We start from the raw sequence: 18,094 nt of genomic DNA on the forward strand, positions 1-18,094 counted from the left end.
TTCTGTAAACATCTTTCTGAAATTCCTTTTCCAACTCAGTAATATGTTTCTCCAATGTTAAACTTTCCACCACATATTGTTTTTTTATCTTTCGTAGTGTGACTAATAATTTGCACATGCAAATATGCTTTCAAAGTGTCCCACAGTACAAAATTACTACTTACTGAATTAATATTCTCAGCCAAGAATAAAGTAATCTGTTCCTTAACAAAAGTAATAAACTCTGGTTTCCTCAGTAACATTGTGTTAAACCTCCATCTATAAGAAAATTACACCACTTCTGGACTTGCACAGGATAAAAACAACATAGATCTGATATAACCCAACTTTTATATTTATCCAGTAGTACTCTACCTTGCAAATGTACTGATACAAAAAAAATCTATTCTAGAAAATTTATCATGTCTAGATGAATGAAAAAAAAATCTTTCTCTGTAGGATTTATTCTCCAAATATCAACCAAATTCAAATCTTTCATCAGAGCTCCTATTTGTATTGCCTTCTTTGATTTCCTTATACTTTGTGGAGATCTATCCAGTAAAGGATCCAAAACACAGTTAAAGTCTCCCCCAATCAAAATATTTTCAATAGCCTGATTTAACAATAAAAAAAGCCTCTGATATTAACCATTCATTGTCTACATTAGGTATGTAAATATTTAACAAAGTCCATGATTAAGCAAAAATTTTACAATTCACCATCAAAACTCTCCCAGCATTTCCTTCAAATGATTCCAATTCAAACGGTAATTTTTATGAATTAAAATCGCTGCACCTCTTGCCTTAGAATTAAAAGAAGAAGAAAACAAATGACCAACCCACTCTCTCTTCAATTTCAAATGTTCTTTTTCGGTCAAATGCATTTCTTGCAAAAAAGAAATATCACCTTCCATTCTTTTTATGTAAGACAATACTTGTTTATGCTTAATTGGATTATTCAATCCCTGGACATTAAAAGTTGCAACGTTCAAATTAGATATTTCATTAATTTAATAATTTATTTCACACTACTATAAAATATTGCTCCCCTTTCTAATTCCCTTTATATTCTAAACCCTCCCCTATATAAAAATTCCAAAAAGTCAAAGAAATAGAAAAAATAAACTCTCCCCCCCCCCCCCCAACAAAATACTAGAAAGTAGTAACTCCCTAAAAATCTGGGTGTGGTAAAACCCACTAGTGGCAGATGACTATAAGGTCTCAGTGTCATCCACCCTCCCAGTCAAACTTTCACAAAGTACTTAATCAAATATATTCAACCCAATGATTGCAGTCCCAATTATTGTTCCGGGTTCTCAATATCAAAAAGACTTTGCATCAATTCAACTTTCTTTCCATTCTTTCTGTTTCCCATTCTTCCAAATCCCATTTCCATTTACCCTCCTTTTAGGCAATGATAATGGTGACCGTCCACTTCCTCACAAATCTTGCAATGAATTAGCAAAGATTAATGCATCATGGTCATTTTCAAAAAATTGAGATTGAAAATTCCCATAAAAAAACTTTCAATACAGCCGGGTAACAAAAAGTGAATTTATAACCCTTTCGCCACAATACTTCTTTTGCTGAATTAAATTCTCGGTGCCTTCTAATAATTTCTTGACTCAACTCAGCATAGAAAAACACTCTGTTATTTTGAACTATAATTGGAGTCTGATTTTCCTGCGCCTTCTGCACTACAACTCGTAATATCATTTCTCTTTCCTGATATTTCAAACAACAAATCAAAACTGCTCGTGGTGGTTGACCTGGAAATGGGTTTTTCCTCAATGCTCTATGTGCCCGGTCTAGCTCCAAACAATCCAGAAAAAAATTCATTGTCCAGTACCTCAGGAATCCATTTCTTAAAAAACTTTACCAGATATGAACCTTCCATATCTACTGGAGGACCTACTATTTTTACATTATTTCTTCAACCTTGATTCTCTAATGAGTCAATCTTCTTCAATAATTCCTTTTTCTGAATCCCAAATCCATGAAAGAATCCTCCACTTTTCCATTTTTTTCTCTATTATGATCCACTTGGTTCCTATATTCAAAAAAACTTCCTTTTTTAAAAAAAATATCCTGTACAGTGTCTACTGTTTTTTATAAATCTACTAACATCACTTTTAACTACAGTCATATCTTTCTTCATAGAAGTCATCTCTTCACACATGCTGTTCATTTTAGTTTTAGTTTTCATTTCCATGAATCCTTGATTTATCTGTGTAGACATCATGTTTTCCATTTGATGAGCAATCCCTTCCAATATTGTAAACACAGAATCCAGTCCAGGTTCCATCACTTCCCTTTGAGGCCTACCTTCTCTGGTCCAAGTCCCCATATATTCTTCCTGTGTTGGTTCCAATAGTGCTGGTCTCTCTTCCTCTTCTGACACAATGATTCCTCTTCCAGTGCAGCTGCGGGTCTGGATACCCGTCGACAGCATCCTGACCTCATCAGCCCATTGTTTATCGGGCTCCCCACAGCCCACACTGTCTCTAATAATTCCCATACTCACGACGCACCGCGCAGGTGCATCCTCCGACACTAAACTGTGTATCCCTAGACCACCAGGCACTACTGCGGGCTTGTGCGTCTGTCCCCACTCGGCCAATCTACCCACACACAGTGCTCATGGGGGCGCAAGTCAGGGCCGGCCGAGTTCATCACAGAACCGGTGCCATCTTGTGGATGCGTGATCGACACCGGTGTAATACTCAGCCGAGCAAGGGTCCTTTGAGGCTTTGGAGACCCAGTCGATGACTCCATGGCTTCAACTTGGTAGGTCAGCCTCAATTCTTCAATACTTTTATAAGGTAATTTCTTTTGTAACTGAGTTTTTGATTTCTTCACATTTGTAGCCATTTCAATCCTCCACTATTCCAAAGTCTGTAAATACTATTATTAACTACTTTTACAAGTTTTAAAATCAGGTATTTATGTCTAACTAGGGAAAGGTGGAACTGCACATCTTCCCTCTAGGCCATCTTGCCGCGCCCCCTGCAAAATAATTTCTGAGACAATCAAATCTTTACTTGTTTTATTCTTCATAATGAAATGCAGTAATCTGAAAGGTTCTAATTTTCTCATACATCTGGTAACTTTATTACTCTTTTGAAAGTTACTATTGAAACAATTTCCTTGTCATAACATCTCACGGTGCAATTTCTCATCTCCCCATGGTTCGCCTGTTACTTATTTTACATTGGATGGCCTTTGTTAACTACACATTCACCAGGAAATAGTTTGCTCTTATTTACTCTAGATTCCTGATTTTTGAACACTTTCTTAAATCTCTCCTTTCATTCTTCTCTAAGATCATTCCCAGCTTCTCTCAAAAAATGCCATTATTGCTTGCCTGAGTTTTAAATGATAAACATGGATGCTTTCGCCAGGTAGCAATACTAACACATTCATTATGATTGAAATTTAAGATTTCATTTAGATACAGTAGACAATAGCTCCCAAAACCAAAATATTTTGGGGTGTGAGGATATGAATGGAGAATTTGAAATGCTGACGTTCATTTGGTCACAAGTGAGGTGATCAGCATGCTTGTAAGGTTTTAGTGGAAGGCTACCCAGTGGAGTGGCAATGATAAACAATCAGAATCAGAATTTATTGTCATGAAATTCGTTGTTTCGCAGCAGAATCTTAGTGAAAACATTCATATTACAACCATCTTACAACATTATGATAAATAAAATAATAGTGCACGAAAAGTAAGGCAGTGTCCTTGGTTTACTGATTATTCGGGAATCTGATGGCAGCAGGGAAGAAGCTATTGAGTACTCATCTTCAGGCTCCTGTACCTCTTTTCCCAATGGTAGTAGACTGAAGAAGGCACGGCCTGGGTGATGGGAGCCCTTGAAGATAGAGACAGCTTTCTTAAGACACAGGCTCTTGTAAATGAACTCAATGGAGTGAAGGCTGGTGCTCGTGTAGTCACAGGCTGAGTTAACCACCCTCTGGAGTTCTTTCCTGTCCTGAACATTTGCACCTCTACGCCAGACAGTGATGCAATCAGCCAGAATGCTCTCCGCGATGCACCTGTTTTCAAGAGTCTTTGGTGACATACCGAAACTCTTCAAACCAAGTCTAGCTGCTGGCGAGACTTCTTCGCGATTGCATTGACATGGAGGCTCCAAGAAAAGATCCTCAGAGATGCTGACACCCAGGAATTTGAAATCCTTGATCTTCTCCACTACTGAGCCCTCAATAAGGACTGGTTTGTGTCCTTCTGATTTGCTCCTGAAGTCCACAATCATCTCCTTGGCTTTGCTAACGTTGAGTGTAAGGTTCTTGTTGTGACGCTGCTCAAAGAGCAGATCTATCTCACTCCTGTACGCTTCCTCATTGCCATCTTTGATTCTGCTGACAACCATGGTCCTATCGGCAAATTTGCATATAGCATTTGAAAAGTGCCTAGTCACATAGTCGTGGGTATAGAGTAAGTTGAGCAGTGGGCTAAGCACACATCCTTGAGGTGTTCATCATCAATGAGGAGGAGATGTTGTTTCCAATTCATACTGTGGTCTTCCAATGAGGAAGTCAAGGATCCAGTTGCAGAGGCCCAGAATTTTGAGCTTGTTGACCAGCACTGAAGGAATAATGGTGTTCAAGGGTGAGCTGTAGTCAATGAAGAGTAGCCATATGTATGAGTTGTTGTTGTCAAGGTGATCCAGAGCCATCCCCTGATAACACCATCTAGTGGCATCTGCTTTTAATTCTTAGAAACATTTTTGCAGACATATACTTATGATCAAGATGCAGAAAACATTCCTCAATGGTATGCAGTGACTTTAAAGCTATTGGAACTCTTGACCTGCATGGGTTAATGAGAGGAGAGCTGGAATTTAGGAACTTTAGGATCAAGTTCAGAACCTTTGCTCACAACTTTGAAGTTCATGTAGGCACATTGTTAAAACAAAGTAAGCTCCTGAATGAGATTCTCACAGACTGGAAGGAGTTAGCCAGCCCAATGTCAGTGCTGTGAAGAATGGATCAGCTGCTCCAATGAAGGGCAGGTCCTAGTCCTGAAAAGTCGGCATATAAATATTCAGCAAAGCCCTGATTGTTAATCATGGTGACAGCATTGAATTTTACCCACTAATGATGTGGTCTCAGGTTCATGACTGCACTCTCCACATCCATACACCACTCTCCCCTTTGGAAACAAGCAGACAATTTTGTGATTGATGGCTAAGTTCTGTACCTTCCTTGCTCCTCTGCTACTTGCACAACACTCCTCCCAATGAATGCAACTGTGCTAAATACTGTACCTTCTTCACCATCTTGTCTAGCTGAGTCACTATTTTCATGGAACTATGGACCATTACCCTGCATCTATCTCTCTGTTCAACAACAGTCTCCAAGACCCTACCATTTACTGTACCCCTTTCAAAGTGATTTCTCACACTTGTCAGAGTTAAATTTCATTTGCCACTCCTTGGTCCACCTTCCAATTGCTCTAGATCATGTTGAAAATTTAGAAATTCTTCCTCACTGTCCACTTCATCACCAATGTTGGTAGCACCTGCAAATTTACTGATCACCTGAATTACATTGTTAACATGGCTAACAAACAAATGTGGATCCAACATGAATGCCTGCAGCACATCACTGGTCAGAGGCCTCCAATCAGAAATGCAACTTTCTACTATTAACTTCTTTCTCCTTCCACCAAGACAGCTTTGAATCCAAGTCAGCCAGTTCACATTGCATTCCAGGTGATCTAATGTTCCAGTCTAACCTGCCATGAAGGAATATAATATTCACCATCATGCCATCACCCATCCTCTTGGCCACCTCTTCAAAAAACTCTCTCAGTTCACGAGACACAATCACCCATGCATAAAGTTATGGTATCTCTATCACTATTCAAATGCTGGTAGATGCTGTCCCTCGGAATCTGTTCCAGAAACTTTCCCACACCTGACATCAGACTCATCAGCCTGTAGTCCCCTGGCTTGTTCTTTTAAAATTATGGCACAAAATTACCCACCGGACCTTCACTGAGGCCACAGATGAAGTGTCTACAGACTTTTGTGTTTCACAAAGTTGATATAAATATCTCTGCAAGGGCCTCTGCAAATTCTTCCATGGTTTTCCACAAGGTCCAAGGATACACTTGATTAGTCCCTTGAGATTTGACTACCTTAATGCATTGCCAAGGCTTACAAAAATAAATAAAAATAGTGCACGCAAGTCAAAGTAAGGCAGTGTCTTTGGTTCATTGATCATTCAGGAATCTGATAGAAGTGAGGAAGAAACTGTCTTTGTGTCAGTGAGTGCTCTACTTCAGGCTCCAAAGGTAGAAAAGTGAAGAGGTCATGGCCTGGGTGATGGGTGTCCTTGAGGCTAGAGGCTGCTTTCTTAAGACACCACCTCTCATAAATGTCCTTGATGGAGTGCTCAGTCCCTCCAGTGCCTGCCTTACATTAGCCTGAGGTGAGTTATACACTGTGACCAGGATGGTGAACTCCTTTGGCAGGTAAAATAATGGTTCTTGATGGCCAATTGTTCCAGGTTTGGGGAGCAGGACTGGGACATAACCGTCATGTTTGTGCATATTGATGAATTGATGATGACACAAATGCCACCTCCACTTGGTGTGTGATCAATATGGTGGACGGTGTAGCCCTTGGGTTGTAGTGCTGTGTCCAGAATGTCCTCGTTTAATCATATTTCTGTGAAGCACAGAACTTCCTGATATCTCTCTGATGTTGTAATCTGGCTTGGAGTTCATTGAGTTTGTTTACCAAGAATTGTTTGTTGGCCAGGAGGATGATAGGGAGCAGAAGCCTCAGGGTCAGGCGTCTTAGCTTAACGAGTATACTTGGGTCCTGTGGGAGCTGGGGCAAGCCTGCAACTCCAGAGAAATCTCTGCTGCTGCCCATCTTGAAGGTCTAATATGTGATGCATGTGTGGCTGGATTCAGTCTGGTCACATCAGACAGAGACTCCTGGAAAAGGGCGAATGAAGCCTGCAAAAAGTAGTCAACCTAGCTAAAGTGCTTGAGACATTGGGGGAGCTCGGTCACTACCAACTTGGGACGCAGTGTCCCAAATCATCGCTGCCGCCATCGAGCACCATCGAGCACCTACTTCTGCAGACACGCAAAACATACCTGAAAGAACTGCCTGGCCCAAAACGTTACATGTTCCACCTGCGGAGAAGGTATGTAGATCTCAATCCCCTTCTAGCAGCACCGTGAGTGGCCAGAAGTTGCCACAATCTTGGACCATGAAACTTCTGGCTTCAACTCTGGTGCTAATTCTGGTCACGGTAAACGGCTTGGTAGGACCATGGGGGCGGCAATCTGGGATAGCATCACATCCGCCATCATTTCCAGCAGCGAGGAGCGTGTGCAACATGAGGGCAGCCATCTTGGTGGGTGTCCCCAAACCAACTCTACAGTGGCGACTTAGACACTGACCAGACATTGGCCTTGATTTCCCTGGATCAGGACAGCTCACATCAACTGGCCAAGACTATGATGGACATACAGGTAAATAGCCGCATCACAAACTGCATATTTGATAAAGGGAACACGAAGAGCTTCATTCACCAAGGCACAGTGCAGTGCTACTCCCTCACGGTAACCCCAGTAAGATGTAAAGTCTCCCTGCTCTTCATCATGCCACAGATATGCTCACCATTCATACTGGGACTGGACATCCAGTACCAGCTAAAGTGTTCAAATGCAGTTTGAGAGCTCAACAACATCCTCCCTCCCTCCGCCCCCACGGCCCGCAACTGCCAATTTTTAAACCACTCGATCTCCCCTCCAAACACGACCTGCAGCCTCTCTATCCTATGGGTCCTATCGCTGCTCCTATTTGAGAACCTCACCCCGACAGCAGGCCGATCACCACCAAGAGCAGGCGATAAAGCCCTGGGGAAAGAGCCTTCATCAAAGCAGGTCAAATGGCTTCTGGCAGAAGGGATCATAGAACCCAGCACCAGCCCCTGGAAGGCACAGGTGGTGGTTGTTAAGAGCAGAGAGAAACAATGCATGGTCATCGAGTACATCCAGATGATAAACTGTTTCTCACAGGTGGATGCCTAACCCACCACTCCCCCACATCGCTGACATGGTTAATGAGATCACTTAGTTCCGGGTCTTCTCAACCATTAACCTCAAGTGAGTCTACTACCAACTCCCAATCTGTCTGGAGGACAGCCTGTACACTGCCTTTGAGGAAGCCAGCTGCCTCTACCACTTCCTCCAAGTCCCTTTGGGGTCACCAATGGAGTCTCTGTCTTCCAGAGGGAGATGGGCCAGATAGTCTCAACCTAACATATAACAAAAAGAAGTGCCTGTTCAGCACTTCACAGCTGGCCATCCAAGGTTGTGTGGTGGAGAATCGGTTCATTGGGCCTGACCCTGGCAGCATGCGCCCCTGTTAGAACTCCCATTGCCCCATACTCGCAAGGCCCTGAAAAGATCCTTGAGCTTTTTTTCGTATTACGTCCAGTGGGTCCCAAATTAAGCAGACAAACCCCCCCCCCATGGTAAAATCTACCCTATTACCCCCGTCAGCGGAAGCCCAAGCAGTGTTCACACACACCAAGGATGACATTGCCAAGGCAGCAATGGATGCTGTGGATGAATCCATCCCCTTCCTGATGGAGAGTGATGGGTGATCCCAGGCAGGCAGGCCAGTGGTTTTCTTTTCCTGAACCTTCCAGGGCCCAGAATTTCAGCACTCACGCATTGAAAAGGCCCAGGAAGCTGTGGACCACTGGAAGCACTACCAGGCCAGAAAACCGTTCACCCTGCTGACTGACCAATGAGCTGAAGCCTTTATGTTCAATAACATACAGTGGAGGAAAATTAAGATTGACAAGATCCTGAGGTGGAGAACTGAGCTCTCCACCTACAACTACAAGATCTTGTATCAGCCTGGGAAGCTCAACGAGCCTCCCAATAACCTGTCCTGGGGGATGTGCACCAATGCTCAGTTGGACCACTTCCAAGGCCTCCACAACAACCTCTGCTATCCAGGGTTACCAGGCTAGACCACTTTGTTAGAGCCCATAACCTCCCTTACTCAGTTGAGGATATCAATGAGCTGTCCCAGAGCTGCCCAATTCTTTCAGCCAGACAAAACCCACCTCATTAAACCCACCCATCCCTTTGATTGGCTGCTTATGGACTTCAAGGACCCCCTTCCATCCACCAACAGGAATATATACTTCCTACATATCATCCATGAGTACTCCCACTTCCCTTTCACCATCCCCTGCCCAGACACGACCATGGCTACAGTCATAAAGGCACTGTGTAGCATATTTCCTCTGTTCGGATACCCCTGCTATATCCATAGTGACCAGGGATTTTCATTTATGAATGAGGATCTGCACCAGTACCTGCTGGCCAAGGGCATAAACACGAGCAGGACCATGGGCTATAAAACCCGGGGGACCAACCAGACAGAAAGGGAGAACGCCACCATCTGGAAGGCATCCTCTTAGCCCTCAGGTCGAAAGACCTCCCCATCTCCCAGTGGCAAGACATCCTCTCTGAGGCACTCCATGCCACCAGGCCCCTCCTCTGTATTGCTACTAATGCTACTCCGCATGAAAGGATCTTTTCCTTCCGCAGGAAGTCAGCGTTGGGAACCACACTGCCACCCTGGCTGACAAACCCTGGATCCATACTGCTCTGGCGGCATATCAAATGCCACAAGTCTGACCCTTTGAAGGTCCACCTCTTCTATGCAGACCCCTAATACACTTATATAGAGTACCAGGAGGGTGGCAGGTCATGGTTTCCATCGGAGACCTGGCACACGCAGGGGACCCCTTGACCAACCAATCAACATCCCCTCATGATAACCCCAGCCAACCGGTCCCACTAATTGCACCTGACAGTGCGTCCCACCCCCAAACTGAGAAACTCAACGGTCCTCCTAACCACCCCCCCCCCCCCCCACCTCATCCACCAGAGGCACAGCCTGTTGCCAAGACTCTGCCTGGGAGCCAGCAACTGAACCACAGCAAACCTTACGACAGTTGCAGTGACAGTCAAGACCTCCAGACAGACTGAACCTGTAATGAACATTGAATCACTTCACCCCGCTGGACTTTATTTCAAAAGAAGGGGTGAATGTGGTGCAACTACTGTATGTACGGTTTAAGCTGTCCTGCCCCCTGAACCTGTGATTCCTCCCTCCCAGAAATCCTTATAAAGGCTATTACACTCAAACTTCTACCTCAGTACCTCCCTTGGAATCGGACCAGCAACATGTGAGATGTGTTGATGTCTTAAAGTGATTAAAGCCTATTAATCACAACTCTCAGTCAAATGTGGTTGATTGATAGTGCTATACTCCCCTGCATCCATATGGTTGTGTCTTCTTTCAATGGCCTGTGGGTCAGGCACCGGTAACTCCCACGGTGTTGAAATGGTCCATGTGACGTCTCTTTAAATCTCCCTTGATGCTTAAATGGACTGAGAGTCTGCTGCTTGCTACTAATCGCCTCTGGCTCCACACAAGGTGGCATATTGATCTTTAATTGGATCAACTCTCTCCTTTGTCAACCTTTTACTCTTAATATTCCTCTGAATTTTGGAATTTTCCTTTCTCTTGCCTGCCAGTTCCATCACATCTTCTCTATTTGTCCTTCTGATTGCCTTCTTAAACTTACATCTACATCTCTTGTACTTACTGTAAATCTGACTTATGCCTTCTTTTTTCTGACCAGAGTCTCACTATCTCTCTTTATCTTGGGTTCCTTAAATTTGCCTTATCTAAACTAACCTTGAAGAAAGGCTCAGGCTTGAAATGATAGTAATATTTCTTTACCTTTGATGGACGCTGCAAAACCTGCTGAGTTTCTCCAGAATTTCTGTATTTTCGCTAAACTTGCCAGATTGTCCTTCACCTGAACAGGAACCTACTGGCCATGAACTCTTGCTATTTCACTTTTAAAAACCTCCCAATTACTCTTGGCTATAACCATCGTCTCCCAATCAACCAAAAATCCTCAGGCCCTCCAATCATTCTTTGGATCTTACCAGCTCTGGCCCAGCCTCTGTTCCTTATCTGGAACTGGCTCTGTCCCAAATCCAACTCTTTACATTTTATTCTTCCATCATAACAGCCATAAAAGTTAGCTATTTTAATATTCTATTTGTGGGACAAGTAGCAAGTATCTGTTGAGTTCATACAAAACCTTGCGCTTCCTCAAATGTTCTTCTTGTTTGCGATGTTATGTTTCATGTAATGCCTCCAAAATAATCCTTGCTTCAATTTATGACCTTAACATGAGGACCAGTCCCAACCTTCTCCATAACTATTTAAAAAATTAATATTGGTCCCAATGTACTTCCCTACCAATCCTTTATCACTTTCCCCATCTCATTCCCTAAGTTGAGGTCCAGTGTTGCTCCTTCTCCAGTAGAACCCTCAATACATTGACTGAGGAAACTTTCTTGGATGTGCTTTTAACAAATTCCAACCCATCCAAATCCTGTGGGTAACCCAGTCAATATCCCAGTAATACAACAATATTAGTCTTACAGCTAACTGCTACACATTTGTTCTTCCAATTCCTTCCAACCATTTGGGGGCCTATAATACAGCCCCATCAAAATTATCATTCAATTTTCTGGGTGATAGCTTTTTAGAAAACATGTTCATTCAGCAGTTGAAAGGACTGTTTGCCAGATAAGGCAAACTGTGATGCAACTCACAGGAGACAATTCAGTGACATTCTCGAAGGATTGCATTTTCATAACCGAACGTCATCAGTTCACTTTCCACATGCCACTAATACCGAGAGTTTCTTAACACATTGTAAAGTTTCACCTCGATGCTGCCTTGACAATTTCCACACCTTTCCCTCCCTCTTGTCTCCCTCTGCTGGGCATTGTTGCAGCATCACCTCCTTCATTTGTAAGAACTCCATTTGAAAAGTTATTGGAGCTGATTTTAAAACTCAAGCCTTGGGAGGGGGAGGTGTTAAACTCAGTGGAGAATACCTGCTAGCTTGAGGCCATGCTTTTCCCATCTACCTATCAATTTCTTCCACAACTTTGATGTTGGCTGAAGCTCCCATGCAAATCTAATTTCCATAACTCAGTGAGTTTATAGGCATTCTAGGACCAGTTTAGCTCAAGGATTTAAGAGGCCTTCAGTAACTAACTACAACAGCTGTATAATAAATGGAACTGCAGAGTGCCCAGTGTAGCAGATTAGTTTTTAAACAATGTGCTTTTAAATTGGAATCCTGAGGAGGGCTCCCTCAGGCCCTCCATTCAATCTTTGGATCTTACCAGCTCTGGCCCAGCCTCTGCTTCTTATCTGGAATTGGCTCTGTCCCAATTCCAACTCTTTACATTTTATTCTTCCGTCAGTACCACCATAAAAGTTAGCTATTTTAATGCTCTATTTCAGGAACAGGAAAAGAAAGTATGTTTCTCTGGAGTTCAAACAAATCCTAGGGCTTCCTCAAACGTTCTTCATGTTGGTGATGCTCTATTGAACCACTCTGACTCCCTTACCCAGCTATCAGTCCTTTCTATTGCAAGAGAGCACACACCATATAGATGCTGGATGGAGACCAACAATCAGTATGCATGGATGGCCCGATATTTCACCAGCCTGGGCTCAAAACTGTCAGAACAACAATTACCCTTGTGAATAATAACTAAACCTTCAATGAGCAAAACAAAATTTGGCATCAATGCAGTAGGTGCTATATAGGAAAGTCTGCAGACATTGTGATTACAGTGCAATGTGCAAAAGTGCTGGAGAACCTCTATAGGTCACACAGCACCTATAGGAAGCAAAGCTAAACAACCAACAATCTGGGCCTGAGGCTTTCATCAAGGGATGAGCATAAAGCAGCCAGGCACCAGAATAAAATGATGGGGGGAGGCAGGCAGGGGCACAGGGAGGAGCACAAGCCAACAGTCAAGAGGTCATAGGTGGATAAGGGGGGGTGAATGTGTGAGATTAGTTTAAGTGAGGGGAGTGGTGACGTTTGGACTGTTGATTTCTCGATGGCAGTTGGAAATATAAAGATCCAGAGTGGGTAGAAAGCTAGAACAACTTGCCTAAGAGGCGAAGGTGGGAGCAGCATCTTCAAAGGCGGGGTGGGGGGGGAGTGGAGAATCCCCACTGGGCTTTGTGACTTGTGGAAGTGGACATTGAGAGACAGACGATGCAAAAAGAGTTCGGTATCAGGGCATGCACAGAAATCATTGAGGCAAAGGTGAGACCTCTACTGAGGACAGAACATTCCTTTTTGCTGAGGGGTGAGATTAGAATAAGTGAGGGGAGTGGTAAAGTCAAGATAGTTGACGTCTCGATGGCAGTGGAAGCCTTATCACCTATGACTCTTGCCTGTTGGCCTGTGCTCCATGCCCTACCCATTCCCTCCCCTCCCACTTTATTATTTAGGCACCTGCCTGCTTTCTGCTCATACCTTGACAAAGGTCTCATGCTCAAAAGTTTGGTTATACATCTTTGCTTCCTATGTCATTGTGTAACCCGCTGAAGTTCTCCAGCATGTTTGTGTATTGCACATAGTCCAGCTGGTATTGAGCTATGATAAGAGCCAGAGGCTGGTTGAAATACTCCTCTACTATTGTGCTCAGAAAAAAAACTATGCCATAAAATCCAAGAGATTGGAATTTTTGTATAATTACTTGCTAATGTACTTTTTCTTTAATTAAATTAATACACATTTACTTAAATCACATTTTCAGTCTTCACATACTTGAAATGATACATTGACACAGTTCAATTAGCAGGTTACCAATTGTAGAAAATATATTCATTTTACCATTTTCTTTTGTTAAAAGAGCAATTTCTCATCACTAATTTGCACATGATGGGTAAAAAGTGGTGTAGACATTTCTCTCGGTTTATTGTTATTCTGAATGCAAAGCTCAGGAATGCACACAAACTAAAGTTGTCACCTCATTAAGGAAAAGGAAATGCTTTACATTTTTCTTGTCTGGGCCTAGTTACCCTCATCACTTTCTGCACAGTTTTGTTTGGAAGGCTCACCCATTGTAATGCTTCCGTCTTTGGAAAGAAATGGTATTTACATTCATTCATTTTTATTTTGAAGAATAATTTCTGTTGTCAAGCAAGTCATAAACCAGAAATGCTTTGAAAAAGCTGAAATAATTTCAAAGAAAATATTATGCCATGGAAATTATTGTCTGTTAAATTACTACACTCTCACCCTTGATTATAAAAAGTCAAGCTATTGAGAAAAGCAACAATCAAGTTTTCATAATTAGAAATCTCTGGAAAAGTATATAATATTTATATAAACCAGGTAATTATGGGCCAGTGAGCCTGTCATCAGTACTAGGTAAATTATTGCAAGGAGTTCTGAGAGACAGGATGTATAGGTATTTGGACAGTTATGGATAGGCATCATGGCTCTGCATGTGGTAGATCATGTTTAACAAATCTTGTGGAGTTTTTTTGAGGAGGTTACCAGGAAGGTGGCTGAAGGAAAGGCTCTGAATGTTGTCTATATGGACTTTAGTAAAACTTTTGACAAGGTCCCACATGGGAGGTTAATTCAGAAGGTTATGACACTAGGTATTCAAGGAGAGGTTGTAAATTAGATTTGAAATAGGCTGTGAGGGAGAAGGCAGAGGGTGGTAGCAGATGGTTGCTGCACAGATTGAAGGCCTGTGGTGTGCCTCAGTGATCTGTGTTGGGATCATTGTTGTTTGTTGTATACATCAATGATCTGGATGATAATGTTGTGAATTGAATCAGCAAGTTAGATGATGATACAAAGATAGGAGGTGCTGTGGACAGTGAGGTAGGTTATCAAAGCTTGTAGAGTGATATGGACCAGCTAGGAGAAGGGCCAGAAAGTGGCAGGTGGAGTTTAATGCAGACAAGTGTGAGATGATGCATTTTGGAAGGGCAAACTAAGGTAGGGGATATAGAGTAAATGATTAGGTACTAAGGAATGTGGAGGAGAAGAGGGATCTAGGAGTGCAGATACATTGTTCCTTGAAGGTGGTGTCGCATGTGGTCAGAGTTGTAAAGAAAGATTTTGGTACCTTGGCCTTTATAAATCAAAATATTGAGTATAGGAGTTGGGATGTTATGTTGAAGTTGTTTAAGACATTGGTGAGGCCAAATTTGGGCACCTAACTACATATCACTTGATCCTATGGTATTTTTACTGGGTGAAATAAAAAAAAGAGTTTGGAATTAAAATTAGATAAATCTCAAATTACCTTCTTGAGATTAGCTTTAGCTGTTGCTAGAAAATGTTTGGAAATTACTTGGAAAAATTAGACTGATTTGAGCATTTCGAAATGTGGTCTTGTATTCCACTGGAAAAGATTACTTATAATTTACGTAAGAATTATTTTTTCTTTGTTAAAGTTTGAAGCCTGAGATTGAATTTGTAATAGTTTTTTTCCCCCACAAGGATGGGGTTGCACTAAACCATGTCAATAATTAAAGGTTGTTATGTAAGTTGATCTCTTTTATTCTATCTTTACTTCCATGCTCCTGCCTCCTTTTATTCGGATGCCTCCTATCATTTTTCCATACCTTGATGAAGAGCTCAAGCCCAAAACATTGGTTATGCGTATCAAAGACCCCGTTTGACCTGCTGAGTTTCTAGCTTTGTGTTTATACATGTACCACATCGATATGGAAACAATAATGTTGAAGGTACACTTGAGAACTGGCCCAGTACAGTCCATTGGCATCAACCCACTAATGTTGTCCAGTTTTATCAGGCTGGCTATTGTTCTTGGTTTTAAACAGACAAGCTAAACCATCTCTGCGTGGGGAAACTATACCAGTTGATACCAGTGATATTGCCCGAATTATTCTCCTGCTTTTCTGTACTCAGCACACTTTCGATGATGTTACTGCAAGGTAGGTGGATGATAATCAAATGCAGCATCATCGGAAGCTGAATTCTTTGTTAACTGCAATTGGGACTCCAGCTTTTAAAGAACATATGACAGCTAACCCCTGCCGCTTGGTGCCTTACTGCAGTTGTTGTGAGGGTTCTTAAAGCTGAAAGGGAAGGGCCTTCTGGTTTTGTGACAGAAACCTCAACAACCAAATGCAAAAATGAAGAGCAGTACATCAGTGGTGCTAGCAGTGTACCTACAGCTGAGGAAAGTGGAATGATCAGTAGGTGATGAGGGAAATTAATATCTGGAGCAAGGCTCTGGTTAACCAATCCAGACTGCCAGCACTCAGGCCAAGATGGTACTGTCACCAGATGCTCCAGCCAGGACCAGACCAGAATTGCTCATAATGACCATTTAAGCTAATGGGCTGACACAGCCACTGAAAGGGATCAACATACATCGAGTCAGGTGGCACGAATGATTTTCCAAAGTCAGAAAGTGAAGCTTTTGTCTCCATGTTTTCACCATTTCCGTGGGATGAATTCAAGGTGTAAAGTTCAAATTTATTGTTCAAGTACATACATTGCATCACATACAACTCTGAGGTTATTTTTCTTGCAGGCCAGGCAGAATTCTACTTACTGTTAGTGCAAAAAACAGTACTCAAGAAAAACAAACAATGTATACAGAGGAGAGAACTGTTAACTAAGAAAGAAATGTAAACAGACTGGCTGTGCAATACAGAAGAATAAAAATAATAATGTGCAAAGTTAGAGTCCTTAAATGGCTCTGATTCAGTAGATTTAGGAGTCTGATGGTGGAGGGGGTAGCACTTGTTCCTAAATCTGATGGCATGAATTTTACCATTATACCATTTTCATGATGGTAGCAATGAGAACTGAGCATGTTTGGGTGGTTTGGATTGGTGGCCCTTGAATGGAAAATGTCTGCTCTAATGGTGTAGAGCTTGTCGAAAGAACCAAAGACTTGTTGATCCAAGCCAAGGCTTTTATTAGCAAAAGACCGGAGCTCTTCACAGGTGGCCGACCAGTCCGGAATGATCCGACCTGGCTAGGGACACAACCCTTTAAGGCCCAGACAATAGGTGTGGCTTAGCTCTCAGCCAATCGCTGTAAGCACAGTCTAGATACAGTAACTATATACACTATGTACATTGGTGATAGATCTGTACTATCACAAATGGTCTGGCTAAATGTAGTATCTCCTGTAAACACTGCATGTGATTAGGTAATGCAACTGCACTTGAAGCCTACTCCACTTGAAGACAATACACTGAGAGTAACAGTGCATTCCCTTTTTCAAAAAAAATTATTGAATCATGGTGCATATATTGAAACATACAATTAATGAATAAAACTTAAAAAACAATACACAAAATACATACATGATAATTTAAAACTATCCCCCTACAACCCTCACCCCACTTTCCTAACCCACGCACCCCCAAAGAAGACAGAAGGAAAAAGGAGATCACCCATAACAACAAAATTCATCGGTTAATTAACATGGTTTAGAGTAACACCACTAGTGTGTGGCGAGAGGATTTAATTATTCAACCCCATATAATCCAAATACGAGCTCCAAATTTTACCATAGAAAAAGATAATTATCAAGTAAATTATATGTTATCGTTTCCAATGGAATAGAAGACCTCAACTCCATATGCCATCTCTGAATACTCAAATCAATCTCATGTTTCCAACTAATTGCCAAACATTTTCTAGGCACAGTTAATGCCAATCTCAAAAAAACAATTTGAAATCTATTTAATTTTAATTCTAAACTAATCCTTTTAATATTACCCAACAACAATACTAAAGGATCTAATGAAAATTTCACTTTCAAAATAACTTTTTTAAAATTCCTTGTCTATTCCAAAAAGGTTTCACTGTTTAACATGACCAAGTAGAATGTAAAAAAGAACCCACATCCTTTTGATATCTAAAACATAAATCCAAAGAAATAAAACTATATTTCCTTAATTTTTCTGGAGTTAAATATAATTACATTTACAACTTTAGTCATACTATTCCTACATAAATTCATCCAATCATCCTAAAAATACATATACCTAAATCTTTCTCCCATTTCAATCTAGATTTATGTATATCTGGCTTAAGCATTTTATTCTGTAATAAATACATCTCAGATATAAATCCCTTGTTACCAGTCTCATAAGTAAAATTTCAAACTTAGACCATCTAGGTAACCGTAAATT

The sequence above is a fragment of the Narcine bancroftii genome, chromosome 3 (genome assembly GCF_036971445.1).
Source record: "Narcine bancroftii isolate sNarBan1 chromosome 3, sNarBan1.hap1, whole genome shotgun sequence".
In the NCBI taxonomy this organism is placed as follows: Eukaryota; Metazoa; Chordata; class Chondrichthyes; order Torpediniformes; family Narcinidae; genus Narcine; species Narcine bancroftii.